This window comes from Sciurus vulgaris (genome assembly GCF_902686455.1).
Source record: "Sciurus vulgaris genome assembly, chromosome: 10".
Taxonomy (NCBI): Eukaryota; Metazoa; Chordata; class Mammalia; order Rodentia; family Sciuridae; genus Sciurus; species Sciurus vulgaris.
Window position 1 is genome coordinate 140,198,437 of NC_136470.1, and position 16,653 is coordinate 140,215,089.

Here is a 16,653-nt window from a genome sequence, read left to right on the forward strand (position 1 = left end):
CTCATGCTTCTTGCATCTCTCTGGGGCAGGTCTGTGCATCCCTCTCTGTAACTGAGTCTTCTGTGTGTGCCTTATCTTCATTACACTGAGAGACCCGCAGGGAGATCTGTCTGATTATTAATGATTTCCTCACTCTACCTGTTAGAGTACTTTGCTCAAAGAAGATAATTAATAAGTATTTGTTGAATAAATAATTCATTGTGTTGATTAAACATTTTGGTGGCTAGTGAGGAAACAAGGACCACACTGGAGCCAGGGCTAAATCAACCAATCTGTCAATCAATTAGTCAGCTAGTGAGTTGAAAGTCAGAAAATGGATCCAAGAGGCAGAAAGCAGAGACAGCTCTTCAGACAAGGACGCACTGGGACTAGAGCTCAGCCTTTGATGGTTCAAGTGAAGTAGCTCGAACTGCATGAATTCCAAGCCAGGGTGAGGGAGGCGACCGGCGTGTTGAGTCATGAAAACTTCGGGCTCAAAAGAAGGCTGCCAGTTGCTGTGAGTTGGTAGTTATTTTAGGTGGTTTTCCTTTCCTAATCTAAAGCCAAAGGAGGAGAGCGGCGCCTCCTTTGAGAAGGCAACCGAGAAGATCTGAGGGGGAGACATGTCAGTACTGAAAGCATCTGGGACGGAACCAAAGGGTGGCTGAGAGAACAGGCAGAGCGACAACTGCAGCTTCTCAAGGGTTAGTGGGGACATAGCTGCCCCAGAGACTCTGAGTTCCCAGAGAAAGAGAGCGTCCAAAGAAACGCGCGTCAGTCCAGCAGGACTGGACAGGAGTCAAGAGGGTGGGGAAAGCAGGAAATGAGACACAGGTTTTCTGTGAAGCTCTGGGATTTATATTTCTTATCCTTCATGTGTGTTTCTGGTGTAATGCAGTCAAAAATTTCTGGTTGACTGGATTCAATTTTCATCCTGATGCTTTGATATTATGTAGATGAGGTTTAAAAATCTGCTGAAAATAATGCCAGATATGTCTTTTAAGAGCACAGACTGATTTTTCTATGTTTTCTTTTGATTATAGCAGTCACTTTGAATGAAAGATATCAAAAGTCAGGAAATTCAGACTTCAGATGACTGTAACCACATCCCTCAGTCTTGTAGTCCTTGCATTCAGAGAGGAGGGAGATAAAGATCCTGACTTGACATCAAGGCCTTCCAGCGCTCAAGACCTCAGCTCACACTGACGCGTTTGATGCATGAGCTCATCTCTTCTTTCTTGGCATATGCATTCTTGGTGCCTGTAAAAGTTTCTCAACACAAGACTCACTGTACTCCATCAATGTTACGTTCTAGAATGCCGGCACCAAAATAGGAATGATCTCACAGTCAACGAATCAAGTCTCAGATGTAGCATGAAAGGACAGATTATTGCCAGGAGAATCAGGGACATAAAATGCAATGATATTTTGGATTTTGAATTATACATGCACAAACAAAAGAGAAGCTCAATTTTGTGCAATCTTCGTGATTGTACATTGGAATGTCGTTCCTTTGCCTTGAAGGCAGTCTTAATAGCATGCATGTTATTTACTTATCAAAGTAAAAATTAAAAGCATTAAATATAAGGTAACAGTTTCAGTGATTATTGGAAAAAGAGTATTTTAAATTGGAAAGAATTTTTCAAGAAACAAGAGAGCTTTGGTTGTGGCTCGGCATTCAGAATAGCTGGGTAGAATGATGTATGGATTTTTTTAAATGTCAGGGAAGAGTAAAAATAGCCCTAGCAAATACTTTTCTTGGTCTGTAATATGCATGCTGCTTTTGCATAGTGTTCACAAACTTCCTATTACCTAGTATCAAAGAAATTTTTTATTCATCTTTTCTCTCACTAATAATCTCTGTTTTTCTTTCTTCTTTTTTCTCTTTATTTTTCAATTCGTAGGCAGAGGAGTTGAACCAAACAGTAGATTAGAGCGCCAACACAAATAATTCCCAGAATGATCTGAGACTTCTTGGAGAAATCATTTCTCAGGGAACCTGGTAGGTTGAAGTGTTGTGGAAAAGGTGGAGCTTCACTGTCATTGACATAACAGTAAATGTTTTTCACTCGGTGCGAAGATCGCGTGGATTAGTGTCTGGATGATCGTTGTACCTGTGGGTTAGTGGGAGCACGGAATGCATGTGGGCAGTACATTGTCCAGGATCTCTGAAATGACATGTTTTATGAGCGATTTCTGTATTTTGCAGGCCAAAATCATTTCATTTTTAATTTTATTTTTATTCTTCAAAATTATACATGCTCATAATTTGAGTTCAAGGGTTGTACCAGGTTGGTTACCAAACAGCAGTGTCAACTCTTCTTTTTCACTGTCCCCTGGAGGCTGCAGTTTGACCTCCTTTAGGTGATACTTATGTGTCTTGATACGTTTTTAATCTTTACTCTCTGATGTTTATTTTTTGCCATTATCTATTGAATGCCCAATGTGCATGACAAAAATCAATCTCCTCTCACCCCACCTCCCTAAATATTGCAATTTTGCTTCAGTGAGTATTCAACATTTCTCTCATTATAACCATAAAATGTCGCTCACAGCCGAGGCATGCTGTCGACTCAACTTTTCCTTTTGGTACACGAGTTTTTCTTTCCACTGGAGTCATTTATCATCCTTTATCTTCTTTTGCACATTAGTTTTCTAATGTGCTTACTGATATTTCAACCTCAAATATTTTGGCAAACTTTTTCGAAGAAGATCTATAAATCTTCCAGACTTTGGCCCCTTCAGACCTGGGTTCCTGTCCCAGGTATTCGGCGCTGCTATCATAGACTAGGCTGCAGCTCGCAGCCCCCGATAGCAACCCCTGCTCAGGGGCGTGCATTGCTTCAGACATTCCGTAGTTTTTCCAGAAGGTCTTCCAGGCTGCTGTCTGCCTCGTCATCCTGGGTCCCCTTCCCCATGAAGGGGTTTCTCTGGGGATTTCTGCACCTCTTCTTCTGTCGGAGCTCCTGTTTCCTGCTCCCCACATCTCTCTCTCTTGGACATGAGGGGGGAAAGCTTTCCAGGGAGATTTTAGAGAAAGGGTCCCTGTAAGATCACGCAAATTCCTTCTTGATATGGTTTTCCAAGAACTCAATAAGAAGGGAGATGTTTTGTTTGCTTTTGCTTCTTGCAATTTTTTTTTTTTTTTTTTGGCCACACTTTCCACTGGACTCAGACTTTGACTAAGAAAAACTAATAAAATCTCAGTGAACTTGTGCACAAATTTATTTCTCTTATTTCTACTAAGATCTAGAAACCCAAAGAGACCATCAGAAGTCTGGGGCTTACGACTCCTCTTTAAGTAAACCCATCTAGGAGGGCAGGGGTGTGGAGTTGATAAGGTGTGAAAACTGGGGTTGACGGACTCCATGGGGGGTGTCCTCCCCTGGCCCTCTGGGAGCTCCTGAGTGGGTCTCACCTCAGCTCTGTGACAATGAGCAGTGAATGGTCCCTGGTACCCGGAGCCATCAGGTCTCGGGAATTCATAGGGACACCTTGCAAAAATGTCTCCCTGAGCAGAGTGGACTGGCTGTGCATGCTGAGGCATTTCTTAAGAAAGATGGGATTTTATAAAATCAAAATTTGTTTACTGCACAATAACTGATTATAATATTGAATACATTTTAAAGCATTTGATTTTCTACCAATAAGAGAATCAAATACTTAAAGTATAACACACTAAATGTGAACTAAATTAAAAAGTAGTTTCATAGAAATTTGCTGGAAGGTCCATGGAGATGTGTGATCTTCGGTGCCAGGGAAGCCTGGATTGTGATGTGTATTTAAGGAAGACAGCTCCGCTGTTCCAGAGACCAGGTAGGAGGCCTCTTCATGGCGTACCTGGGTCAGGCATGAATAAGCGTGCTTCTGAACCGCACGCTTGAGTATCAACACACGTGGTGGCTCATGTACATGAAGAAGCAAGGAGGGCCACAGAGCTCCTGAGGCTGATGGCTGGCTCGCTCTGACCCTCGTGGCCTTGGGAGGCGTCTTTGACTCAGGATTCCTGTTGTGAACTTCAGGTGCAATGTGAGTGTGGTGGTGTCCTGGGATTAGGGCTCGATTCTGCCAGTCGCTGGGCATCATCAAAATGGACCCCTGAGCCATTGTGCCTGTGGGTTAGACCCAGCTGTCACTAGGATTTTTCCCGATGGGTTTTGAATTCATGTACTTTTACAAGGGTTGCAGTAGAGGCCCTGGGATTGCTGAGAGCCTTGCTTTGCAGAGTAGTCCCTCCACGGTTTGATTCTCTCTGTGGAAAACTTCCTGGGGAAGACTGTTTTTAATTCTATTATTCTTTTAGATGTAAGTAATATAATCCCTTGGCTCTACTGTTGAGAGCTATTGAATGCTAGGGGTCTTCTTTTTAAAAATAATAGTTGAAATTACTCTGGGGTGAAAAACCATTCTCCTTCTGAGCAAATGATAGATAAAATTGGACCTCATTTTTTTAAGGAAGGTGTCATTGACTTACGGGGGCTAAGAGTCACATCAAATCTATTGATAATGGTCCCACATTTTAAGGCTGAGGCTTAGAGAAACGTCGCCCACTCCCAGGTGTTCGGATATGTGTGGACCCCTTGAGTCTCCAGCAGGAACAGGAAGTGGCTACTTACTCGGTGGCCAGGGAGTCAGTCTCCCCCACTGTGTCTGGCAGAACCCCACAGACAGGCGGAGGAGTGGGAAGGCTTTCAGATGGGGAAGTGGCGCTGCAGGTGGCCCTGAGCTCAGGGAGGCTGCCAGGGCTAGCAGGAGGCTGCTCACCGACAGCAGGCACCCCGTGAGGTTGGTTAGGGAAGCGTTTGTTTTTCATCTATTGACTGCTGGCTGAGAGTGGAGTTAGTCAGCTTTCCATCCCTACAACAAATGCCAGAGATGAAGGACTGACCAGGATAGAGGGTTTCCTTTGGCTCATGATCAGCTGACTCTGTGGATTAGGGACTGTGGCAAGGTAGCACCTCCTGGTAGAAGCACATGGTGGAGTCAGCTGCTCCAGGAAGAAAGAGACAAGAAGTAGGGGGGGGGGTAGAGGAAGGGGCTGGGGTCCCTCAGTCCCCTGAGAGCACATCCCAGTGACCTGACAACATTTCCCCAGGCCCCACCTCCCAAAGGTCTCACCAGCTCCCAAGGCAACATACCAAAGACCAAGCCCTCGACCCCTGGACTTTGGTGGGACATTGAAGATCCAAACTACAGGAGAATTTGGGCCCCAAATTAGCAAAGCTGTCTGTTCTTGACCAAGACCCGGCTGCTGTTGGGCCGGTAGTTCCAGACACTACAGGGCTTGGCTATGGGTGGCTGGTTTGTGGACTGGCCATCCTGTGTCTGTACGCTCAGCCTCTCACAAGGAATCAGAAACCTCAGCCTTCATATGGAAAATTACCAACAGTTCACGAGAACTACCTTAAATTCAGAGCAATTTTTCAGTCATCAGATTGTTTCAGGTGTTTTTATTCTTAAGCATGGTTGATTTGCCTCTTTATGAGTTAAGGAGGATTTTTGACAAAGATCTTAAATAATTATATAGTAGGACTCAACTTTTGATTCAGTAAAGTCATGAATCAGTGAAATGATTTAATCACAAAAGACTTTTCCTTGCTCCTGAGAAAGGATGGAGAGGACCCTTCTCTCACCTGTTCAAGGTTTGTGAACACAGCATGCTCTGAATTCCTGACAGGAAAACTATTGATGGGACCAAGCAAAAGTCATTTTATAATCCTTCTTACATTTTACCTTCTTGTTACCAACGTAGCTTTGCAAATAAGAAATATATTTGCAAACTAAATATATTCTTCAAGTGCTACATTTCCATAGCTGGATCTGAAAATATGGGCAAATGAAGAAATAGTGTAAAAGAAAATAAAAATGGTGTAGATAGGCAAAGTACCCTGCAATGGGCAATTCCACTAAAAGGGAACACCCTGACAAGGCAGTAACAGTAATTAATAAGTGATAAACACAACAATGGAACGTCAGTCTGCCAGGAACCTTGCCTGACTCCTGACATTGCTCTGACCCCATCCATCAGTCAAGTTCATTAGGAGGATCAGTCATTCGCATCTCCATCCCTGAGAGACAGTAGCATGTTGTGAATACCACAGAGTTCAAGGACAGCAGCCAGGTGAGAACAGCCTGGGCAGGAACCCACAGCCCCAGAGAAGGTGCTTCTGCAATTGTGTCCTGTGCTCTTTGCATCTCTTTATAACAACGTGCCATCCAGACTGCATCCTACTGGGGGCTCCCGGGAGACACTATATATAAATACTACAGTTACTCAATTGTATCTGTGAAACCGGAAGAATATACTAAGTATGCAACCTCTTCATGTTTTCATGAGTATTTATTTAGGCAGCCAGTGACTACAAACAGGACCAGCATCGACCTTGTGTCAGTAGCCTCGCATTTTGACCATGAAGAATGTCTATTAGTTGACTTGCCTTTCTGTCTACGTAAATCACCAGCAATGAGAAATGATCAACACATTCTGCCTAGAATGATGTGGGTGATGGATAATTAATGAGGAGGCACAACTTTCCAGTGCGTTTTTGAGACTTGGCTGAGTTAAAGTCTTCCATAGCATCCTTTCATTTTCGAATGTGGCAAATTCACATTGAAGATTCTTCTGAAGCTACCAAAAGCCTCAGCCCATGAGAATAAGAAACATTTCTGGGAGTCTGACACTGCAGATGGCTTGCTGCCTTGGGAAAGAAGTTTTGGCTTTGCAAAATTTGCCATCTTTCCCTGGAAAACTGCAGGTTGAACAGAGAAATCCTCACTGTGAGGACAACGACTTTTGCTGACGTCCTGCTCTGGCCAGGCATCAGTGTAAGTCACTGCTACAACTTTCTTTACTGCATGCATTTTCCAAGTGAGGAAACTGAGATGTCAGAGGTAATTGGTCCTCAAACACTACCATATTCAAGTGACCAGTATTAGGCATTAATCTTAGTGCCTGGGGTCCCACAGGAACCCACTGCGGTCACTTTTTTTAACTGCTCCAGATACTGTGGGTCCAGTTTTTTCAGGGCATGTTATTCAAGTCCTAGCCTCTCTCAAGGATGAAGGGAACAGCAAGCTGTCTCTATCCAGCTCCAGCACACCTGTGTGATACACTGGGCAGTCCCTGCCCCACACTGTTAAGGCAGAAGCACATTTATCATAATGAAGAAGAAAACAGCATTTTTCTCCATCTTGGGTCCTGGGATACAGATTTTCGTAAGTGGACATACTCTCCAAGTTGGTTGTTGCCTTACTCTGTTTTGCCTTGCTGTAACAGAATACCTGAGGCTGGCTAAGTTACAAAGAACAGAACATTTTTGGTCAGAACCTGAGAAGTCCAAGATAAAGGGGCTGGCATCTGATAAGAGTCACATTGCTGAGTCACATCCTGAAAGAAGGCTGCAGGGCAACATAGAGAGAGAGAAAAAGAAGATGGGAAATCAAAGGGGGAACCCACCCTTCTGTAGGGAACCCACTCCACAGCATGCGTGAATCCATCCCTGAGCGTGATGCCCCCGTAGCTCAGACGCTGCTAACGTCCTCGCCTCCCAGCATCTTCACATGGAGAACCAAGCACAGCACAGAACTCAGGGACCTCCAAGCCAGCAGTCCTCAGTGGTGACGGGAGCAGTTTGGCCATCACTGGGTCCCTGGCGAAGATTTCTGTTCTGAGGACATGGAGTAAGTTTAGGGTCTGACCGGAAATTGCTTTTTTCTGAACCTTAGCTAGAGACCATGACTTAGCAAGTTTATAGTTTATTTTCCTTATTTCTGTGTCAAAATGCCTGACTATTTAATACTACATCTTCCCCAGGAATGTCCTATTGAACAAGAACAGTCACTGGTCATCGGTCAGAGGACACGGGCCCCAACTGAGGTCTTGTTCAAATACCAACTGGAAACCAAGCAGGAGGCCAACTGGTCGAGGTATTGTGAGACCAGGGAACGTTAGACACCTTGAGGCTCACCTGGGGGAACTCCTCCTGTGTTCCCTCCCTGTCCTGGAGATGGGAAGTGGGCAGACCCAGATGGAAGCTGACAGGAAGGAGTAAACCCCAAAGGCCACAGCCTGCATAACATGGATCGTGCCCGTGCTCTGCCCCTAACCCTGTATGAGCTCCAAGCCAGCACACCAAAATGGGTTTTCCTCCTCTCAGGCCCTGTCCCACGTGGCGGAAGTTCTTTCTCTTCTCCCTTAAATAAATCCTGCTCCGTTTACACCTCCCTTCCGATATTGTCTATGGATTTTATTCTTCGAATTTTGTGAGATGAGAACCCAGAAGGAAATTAATGAAGTGGCAAAGCTACTCTCATCTCCAAGCGCGGGTTTCGCTCTGGCCTTGGGGACCCACATCCCACAGTTAGTTTCTTCTTCATTCTCTGTAGCATACTTCATGTCTGTGACACCCAGTGAAAAGAGGACGCCCGTCCAGCTGCACAGCCATAGACTCTCAGAGGAGTCAACGCTACTGGGCTGACATACTGGTGTGTGTGGCAGCTGGGTCCCGGAGCTGGCATGAGCAGCGAGGTGAGGGATGAGCAGCTTCTGCGGGTCTGCCTCCTGGCTGGTGTTGGTCAGTGTAGGACACCAGATGCTGAACCATACTTTTTCATTAGTGCTTCTTAAGTGTTGAGAATAATGGGCTTCAGGTGGCATAGCCGTGCCTGCCCACCACGTACTTGACCACATCCCCGTCTCCTGTCCCCTCCCTCTTCTCTCTCCCCTCTACTCTCAGGTCATCCTTTCCCCCTAGATTCCACATATGAAGGAGAACATTCGATATCTGCCTCAATCTGAAGCTAAAAATTCTTGTTAAATCCACGATGGGCACAAAGTCTTTTCTAGCTCATTTATTTAAAACTACATACCTACTCCAATTTTATTCAGGGTTTAGATTGAAATATATATAGTGCGATTCTTCTGGTTTCTTTTCTCAGGCTCACATAATTACTATCATAGCTTTTAGGAATTTTTCCGTATCATTTGAGATTAAGAAATCCTGTAAAAATCAATTTTCTTGAGCACCCAAACTTAAATTTTACTTTGCATTGGAATCTTGCTGAAGTGTATTTCACAATACCTCATCAACTTGAAGGTGATATACTCGACGTGACTTCCTCTGGAGAAATTAGTGTCGTCATTATCAATGTAAATGCTTTGGATTTTTAATATCTCATGGACCCCTGCGGTCTGCTGGTGCGGGGCCACTTTCCTGTGTGTAAATGGCCTGACCTTGCGATGCCCTTGAAGTGTCTGCCTGCTGCTTTGTGCTGTCCTCCCTGCATACCTCTGGGGGATGAGGCTCATCAACTCCTGTCCTTCATTTAAAGAGCTGTGCGGGTGAGGAACTGAGGGACCTCAGGTATAGACTCGGGGCGTCCACTCTGCGCCACATTCTCCTTCTGCCGCTCCAGAGACCCACCTGTGCTTCTGTGTCTGCACCTTGTTCTTGACAGGTGACTCCAGGCGTGAAGTGCTGCTCTGTCTATCATCTTGCTTCCCACGATGTGCGCCACGCAGGACACAGTTCCATAAAATGTCAGTCAACGCTTCAAGAAGGATGGACAATTTAAAGTTCGGGAGACTGTGGGTGAAAAGAATTACACCTGTAAAAAGCTGAGGTCACCTTCTCTGGAATTTTCATATGCCCACAAGGATTAAGAAGTCCTGGGTGCTGAACATAGTAAATAACAAATTTTGACCTTATTGGAACATGAAATCACGATTGTGGAAGAGCTCACTGGACACGTTGTGAAATTTGTTGTGACTTAGAGCTGCCATACAGGCATGAGAGGTGTACCCAGAAACAGAATCTTGAGCATTGCAAAAGTTCCACTCAATAAACTTAGGGGTGGAAGGAATGTGTGGCAAAATGACCTATAGTAGAGATAAATGAATGTCCTGTGTGTATTCCAGCCATTGCTCTTCGGAGACCCTTCTTTGCATAGTAGATAAAAGGGCACAAACCTGCAGGTCATCAAGTGGGGAACAGGTTTCTGCTTTAGAAGTGAAGTTTCTGAATGCTGATGCACTAAATGGAAGTAGCAAGTCAAGTTTAGGACCCATAAAATATAACAGAGTGCTTCCTGCTCTCTGGACACATCAATGAGATGATCAAATTAAAGGCTAAGTAGAATTCAGTGTCTTAAATAGAAACTTCAAGAAACAGGCCAAATGAGAACCTTTTGAAACTACCACTTCTTTATGTCCTTCTAAAAGGACATAAACTGTATTTTAGAAGAATATTAAAATCATGTTTATGATACTGCTTTGCAACTTTTGAAAGTCATTCACTAACTGTTGAAAGAAAGGAACATTACATTTGTTGAAAAGAGCACTATTTGGCTTAAATATGTATGCATTTCCTTTGCCCAGACATACACACATAAATATATTTGCATTATTTCTGCTTTAAAATATCTAATCACATGTCACAATGCCCTCTGCTCTTTGTTCTGTCTCAAGGCTTAGTTAGCATCCATGATAAATTAGAACTTGGATGTTTAACCTAATCTGTGTTTAGACACTTGTTGCAGAGATTAATCCACAACTGCCTGCACAGCTGTTTTGGTGCATGCTGGACTGTGCATCTCGGGGATCTGTGTGGCAGGTCCGTTTCAATAATAATAGCTACCATATGTCAGATGTGCTCCTGAAGTGTTTTATATGGATTACTTAATTCCCACAGCCAAGTGAGGTGGATGCAACTTTTATTGTACGGATGAAGAAACCAGGGCATGCTTGCCCCAGGTCACACAGTTGTAAGGAGTAGAGCCAAGATATGGGCCCAACTAGTCTGATTCTATAGCTGCTCTTCATAATCAGGAAGAATGGAAGGTAGCAGTGATGATCAGGATATTCCACAGAACTCTGATCCTGAACCTCCAGGAGCTTCCCATTGATTTTTATAATGCAAAGAAAACATTGAAATGAGCCTCACCTTCTTCAAGAAGATAGCGGATCAAGTGTGACATCTCCGTTAAGAATAGCGAAGGGGCCGGGCAACCTAGGGAGACCCTGCCTCAACGTGAGTCACAGAGGGCTGGGAGGTAGCTTAGTGGTTGAGCACCCCTGGGTTCAATTCCCAGTACCAGCAAAACAGAAAGAGTGAAGGGTTGTGGGTGGTACAGCCACTATGGAAACCAGCATGGAGGATCCTCAAAAGACTCAAAGTTAACTACCATGTGACCAGTTATGCCTCTCCTCCATATCTATCCAAAAGATCTGAAGCCAGTGTGTGTCAGGATGCATGCACACCCGTACTTATCTACCACAGCACCATTCACAACAGCCATGTTGTAGAATCAGCCTGGTGCTTGTCAACAGACGAAGGGTAAGGAGAGCATGGTGTGTATGCACAATGGAATCTTATTCAGCCATCAAGAAGAACAAAATTATGTCATCTGTAGGAAAGTAGCTGGAACTGGAGAACATCATGTAAGATCACTTAAGCCAGACTCAGGAAGACAGGTGTTGTGCAGGGTGCCATCCATGACTATCAAACAAAACCAGGCTTGGTGGAGCCACCAGACATGGAAATCTGGCTCTCAGGAACTGACAGTCATGAGAGATTGTTCCAGATGGCCTGGAGTTTGCGGTTTCCATGCATGGCTTACTGCAGGAATCTGCATGTCCTAGATGTGCCAAAGGACCCGCTAGAATCAAATGGCTTGCTTAACTCCACCCCATCCTGTTTCTCAAGGAAGAAACACCTACCAGCTCCCCTTTGATCTGTACCGCTATAAATAAACCAAGCGCGGGCTCCAGTTTTTGTTAGACTCAGATCCTTTAGCATGGCACAGTCTGTCACGTCCCTTGATTCAAAAGATAATTGTCTCCTGTGGTTTTTTTTTTTTTTTTCTATGAAATACATTTCTTAGCAATGAATTTATAGCCAGCGCATCCCTCTGATGAACCCTTTCCCTCGTCCATGCTGGACCTATGGCCAGATTGGTGTTGTGTTTTCTGTCATATGTGGAAGTCAGAGGGGGCAAAAAGAGGGTCTCATGGAAGTAGAAGGGAGACCCCGTTAGGACATTGGAAGGGTGTTGGGGGAGGTAGGATGGGAGTCAGGGGAAGGTGTCAGGGAGTGAAATTGACCGAATCATGTTAAATGCATATACAAATATGCCACAGTGAAACCCACCTTTCTGTATGATTGATATGCAACCCAAATACTGGGAAGAACAAGAAGAGTGAAGCGCCGACTTCTTCGCCAAAGCCTGTATTACCCGGAGCAAGACCAAATGTTCTCCTCGTGTGCTAAACTCCAGAGCCAAGTGCTTAGTAATCATTCGGCAAAGTCTTGCCAAAAGATTTTTACTTGATTGATGAAACTGCAACTCAAAGAGCTGAAAACCTTGGCCCAGGCCTCCTAGCAAGTGGCGGAAATCCCGCCGGGGCAGGCCTGCTTCTCTTTCCCCTCACCACAGGGACACTCAGTGTTCCTCTCTTGAGTTAGCATTTAATAGAAATGTTAAACCGCTGGAAGTAATGACAACCAAGTCGATGTCAAGCCCACGTCGATCACAGTGGAATGCACGTGGACACCGTCACTATATTATCTGGAAGAACTGGTCTTGCTGGTGGTTACTAAAGCCAGGAACCTACTAGGGCCATGTTTCCATTTGGCACTTTTTGATTTCCTCATGGGTCAGTCTTACCTTAACACGGACTGGACAGATACCCTTGAAGCCATCGCCAGTCACGTCTCAAGTAGCCACGGACTCCAGCTCCTCCTACTTTCCCTCGGACAAAGCTGCTCGACTGTGGAGGACCGTGCGGGTTAATGGGCCCACACACTCTACCGGCTCCCCGATGGTGGATTTTTTCAAGGTTTTTTGAAAAGTTCTTGCTTCTAAACAAGAACTGTTTACATGGGCAACTTCTATTAAAAATTAAACTGAGGAACATTAAAAGTTTCAAGGAGAGCGCAGTGTCTTATGAACTGAGCAGCTCAGAAGCACGGCTCCTGGTCTATGGCTCCACCAAAGGGAAGACTGGCACATGGTGAGCCTGGAAGCAAAGCAAAGGGAGCTGCCTGGCAGCAGGGGCGGTTTGTACCTGGGTGCCCGGTGAGCACTGCATTACAGGAGCAGAGGCAGTCTGCAGTTTTCGATTGGCTTAGCGTTCACCTCCTTCTGAGATAGTCCTTTTCCAGAAACACATTCCAGTTAGAGTTCAGTTTCCTCTCACAGGCACCCAGGACATTGCAGCCACTCCTGTCTAGCCGTCTTTTACCTGATGATTTTGAAACTTCTTACATGTCGTGTCAACCCGTCTGGTGACAGGTCTCTTTCATTTTGCTCTCCTTTGCCTACTCAGCATTCCTGATGGATATGCAGATTTCCTTCTACCTGCCTGTCACCTGCCCCTCTGTGTGACATTCACCTTTGGCTGATTTTTTAATGGGTGTCTATCCCTTTGTTTCTGAGTCCTCTTCACCTTAATCTGAAGGAGGTGAAACTGGACTCCTCACACTTTCAGACATTCTGTTATTGATAATGGAATTAGATAGGAAATTCTGGCCTTTCCCTCTTATGGGGGGAAGGTGTACATAAGAGTTTCATCACAATTTCTGGAATGGACCACGTACAATGAGAGGCTGTCACTAACTTTGCAATTAGACTGAACCTAGCTTAGAATGCTGGCTCTGATAATTACCATGTGACCTGGGACAAGTTGCCTAACTATTCTGTACCTTAGTTTCCTCGTCTGTAACCTGGTGCTTATGATCGACTTTATTTCTTAGAGCTGTGTGAGTAGGACCAAGCCTGCAAGATGCTCAGGGGGTGCCAGCTTATACTTGGAATCAGTGTCAGTCACTTACACCTCCCACACCGACTGACGGAGTGAGCAGATCTTTGCACGTCTTCTGAATGGGAAGTGTAAGGTCATGCTGAAATGTTCCCAGTACAACAGGGAAGAATACTGAAAAGCCAGTCTACAGGAATCCTGCACGTGTGCCGATAAGTGTTGGTGGCACTGAGTGGCCTGCTCTGTGTGACACACACTCACACTCACACACAGGAGAGAGGAGCGCAGCTGCCAGCTACGCGGTCACAGATGCAGTGACAGCGCTGAGAGATCACATGGAGCTCTGCCTCACTACGGGGGGACTGGTGTCCCGACCACACGTCCTCAGGTGCAGTCCGTGCCTTTCGTTCCACGTGGCATATTAAGTATGCCCGTAAGATCCTCCTAGTTCACACGGATGCAGAATCCCCTCTGTGGCTGAGGTCATATGGTCCTTTGTGAATTTCCCACCATGCGATTATATTATGAAGGCAAGCAAGGACTTTTATCAGGGCAGAGAAAGTAGCTCACAGGAGGAACACGGCCCCTCTCCTGGTGTGTGATTGACACCTAGGTGAAGGGGCACGTACCCCCTTCCACCACCAGCTTTTCTATGCTTTGCTTTCTCAGAAATACATTCCATTTTGTTCATCACGCCCACGTGCTCACCTACATTTGTAAGGCATCTTTCAGTACTAATCCCACCCCCTCAAAACAAAACAAAACAAAACAAAATAACAACAAAATAAAAATTAGGCAATTACCCAGTCAAGGAAAAAAGAAGGTGCAGTCCCTTGGCCTGTTTAGCCTGGGTCCTGGTGGCCTCGTGGAGGAGTTGGTTCTGAAAGGCCCTGAAACCCCTGGGCGTGAAGAGCCCCTTTCTCCTAGATGGGGTGACCACACTTTCCAAATCAAAATTAGGGATCATACCACATCATGGTGTTGCTTCTAGGTGTGAGGAGCAGCCTCAGAGATGGCACAGGGGACACTGGCTGCTTTTTCTCGCTTCACGGATGTGTTTCTGAACTGTGGGGGATTCTGGGGTCTGAGGCAGACCACCAAAGCCTGGGGGAGCGGAGGGGAGCCTGCCAGGCTGCCAGGGCCTTCGCCCGCCCTGTGCCTTCATCTTCTCGGAGAACAAACAGCCTTTTCTTTGTAATGCGTGCTGCGAGTGGCTGTCTGGAATCAGGAGTACCATGCAGCAGTGGTGTTTAGCGTGTTCACAGGCTGTGCTGTGACCACCTCTATCCCATCCTAGACCTTTCCATCCACCAGGAGAAACCTGTACCCAATGGCAGTGGCTTCCCATCCTCCTCCTCACCTCCCCTGGCAGCTGCGAGTGCTCCCCTGCCTCTATGATTTCCTGTTCGGGGCTTTTGGTAAACGTGGAATGACACCACGCAGTCCCATCTTTCCCGCCCAACTCCTTCCTCTCAGCCTCCCACTTCAGGCTCGCCCTCGCCGTGGCCCACGCTGTGGTGCATGGTTCCCATGCCGTCTTCTGTTTATGCAGACACCAGCTGAGGGACAGGTCAGCTCTCTCTGTGGTACCGGGAGCGCTGGTGCCACGAACACGGGTATAAACGAGCGCGTGTTCAGTTCTCCTGGGCACTGAGGACTGCGGTTGCTGGGTCGCCCGGTAACTCCCTTGGGCTTTTCCAGGAACTGCCAAACTGCTTTCCACGGTGGCTGCTCACATACATTCCTGCTCGCAATGCGTGGTGAACCGAGGTAAGCAAATCTGGGGAGAAAAGGGATCCAGTGAAGCACGTTAAAATCCCGATTCATGTGTTAAAAGAGGAAGCGTTTTGAAGCCAGGGCGACGTAGTGATAATCCCCAGGACAGTGGTGTATGGGGTCCTCTTCATCCTCTGCAGCCTCTTCAGGGTCCCCACGCCAAGTGTAAGTGCTGCCTGGGAAGGCGCTCGCTGTTCAGGTGGGAGCAGCCGGTTTCCATCCTGTGGGTTAGCTCAGAGGGCCAGCCCGTCCCGGGACGGGCCCCTCCTCTCTGCTTCTGTGAACACGGCTCGCCTCCTTTCCGTACGGGGCTCAGCCCGCTTGTCGTCAGCATAAGCACAAATAGCTGAGAACAGGAGCAGGCCTCAACGGGTCGGCAAGCCGCGGCGGAAAGGCAAAGGCCCCTTTGCAGGGGAGAAAATAGCCACAGGTTACAAGAGGGGCCTGCTTCTTACAGGGCTCAGTGGGAGTGGATCCTGCAGAATGCTCAGTGTGACCTAATCATTAGACTTGGGACTGGCCTGCTGGGCACGCGGGACACTAGTCCTGCAGGTTAAAAATCTCACTCAGGCAAACAGCTGTGAAAGCTCCAAACTCCGTGTTCCTGGGGTAAAAACCTGGAGCCCAGTGCCCACTGGTTTGCCTGCCCTCCTCCCTCCCGGCCCGGCTGTCCTCCTTTGCTCCCGGGCTGTCACTTTCCTTTCCTTGGGGATGCTATTTTCCACGTCCTTCACTCAGGGTCTCCCTGACTCTGGCCAGGCGAGGCTCTCATCACCACCCGGCACCATCTGCCCCTTGGGTGTCGCCTGCGTCCCCTGGTGTCCCCTGCTCTGCTCCCAAGCGTGAGTGCTCTGCCTGCAGTCCTGAGTCGGCAGCCCATGTGATATTCCTTTGATTTTCCAGAGTGTGCGTTCTGACACTTCGATGCTCTGTTGTTCAGTAGGTAACCCGATGATGGTAACCGGATGATGGTAACAGATGATGGTAACCCGATGATGGTAACCCGATGATGGTAACCGATGATGGTAACGGATGATGGTAACCGGATGGTGGTAACCCAATGGTGGTAACCCGATGATGGTAACGGATGATGGTAACCGGATGATGGTAACCGGATGGTGGTAGCCAGATGATGGTAACCC

General features: G+C 46.6%; 1 long non-coding RNA gene across 1 annotated transcript; it reads left to right on the forward strand.

Annotated features, from left to right (window-relative positions):
• Positions 1-305: 305 nt before the first annotated feature.
• On the forward strand, positions 306-8,511 carry LOC306670253. Its single transcript, XR_013766366.1, has 4 exons — positions 306-683; positions 1,023-1,981; positions 7,793-7,905; positions 8,365-8,511. It is a non-coding gene; the product is annotated as an uncharacterized lncRNA (long non-coding RNA).
• The last annotated feature ends 8,142 nt before the right edge of the window (positions 8,512-16,653 follow it).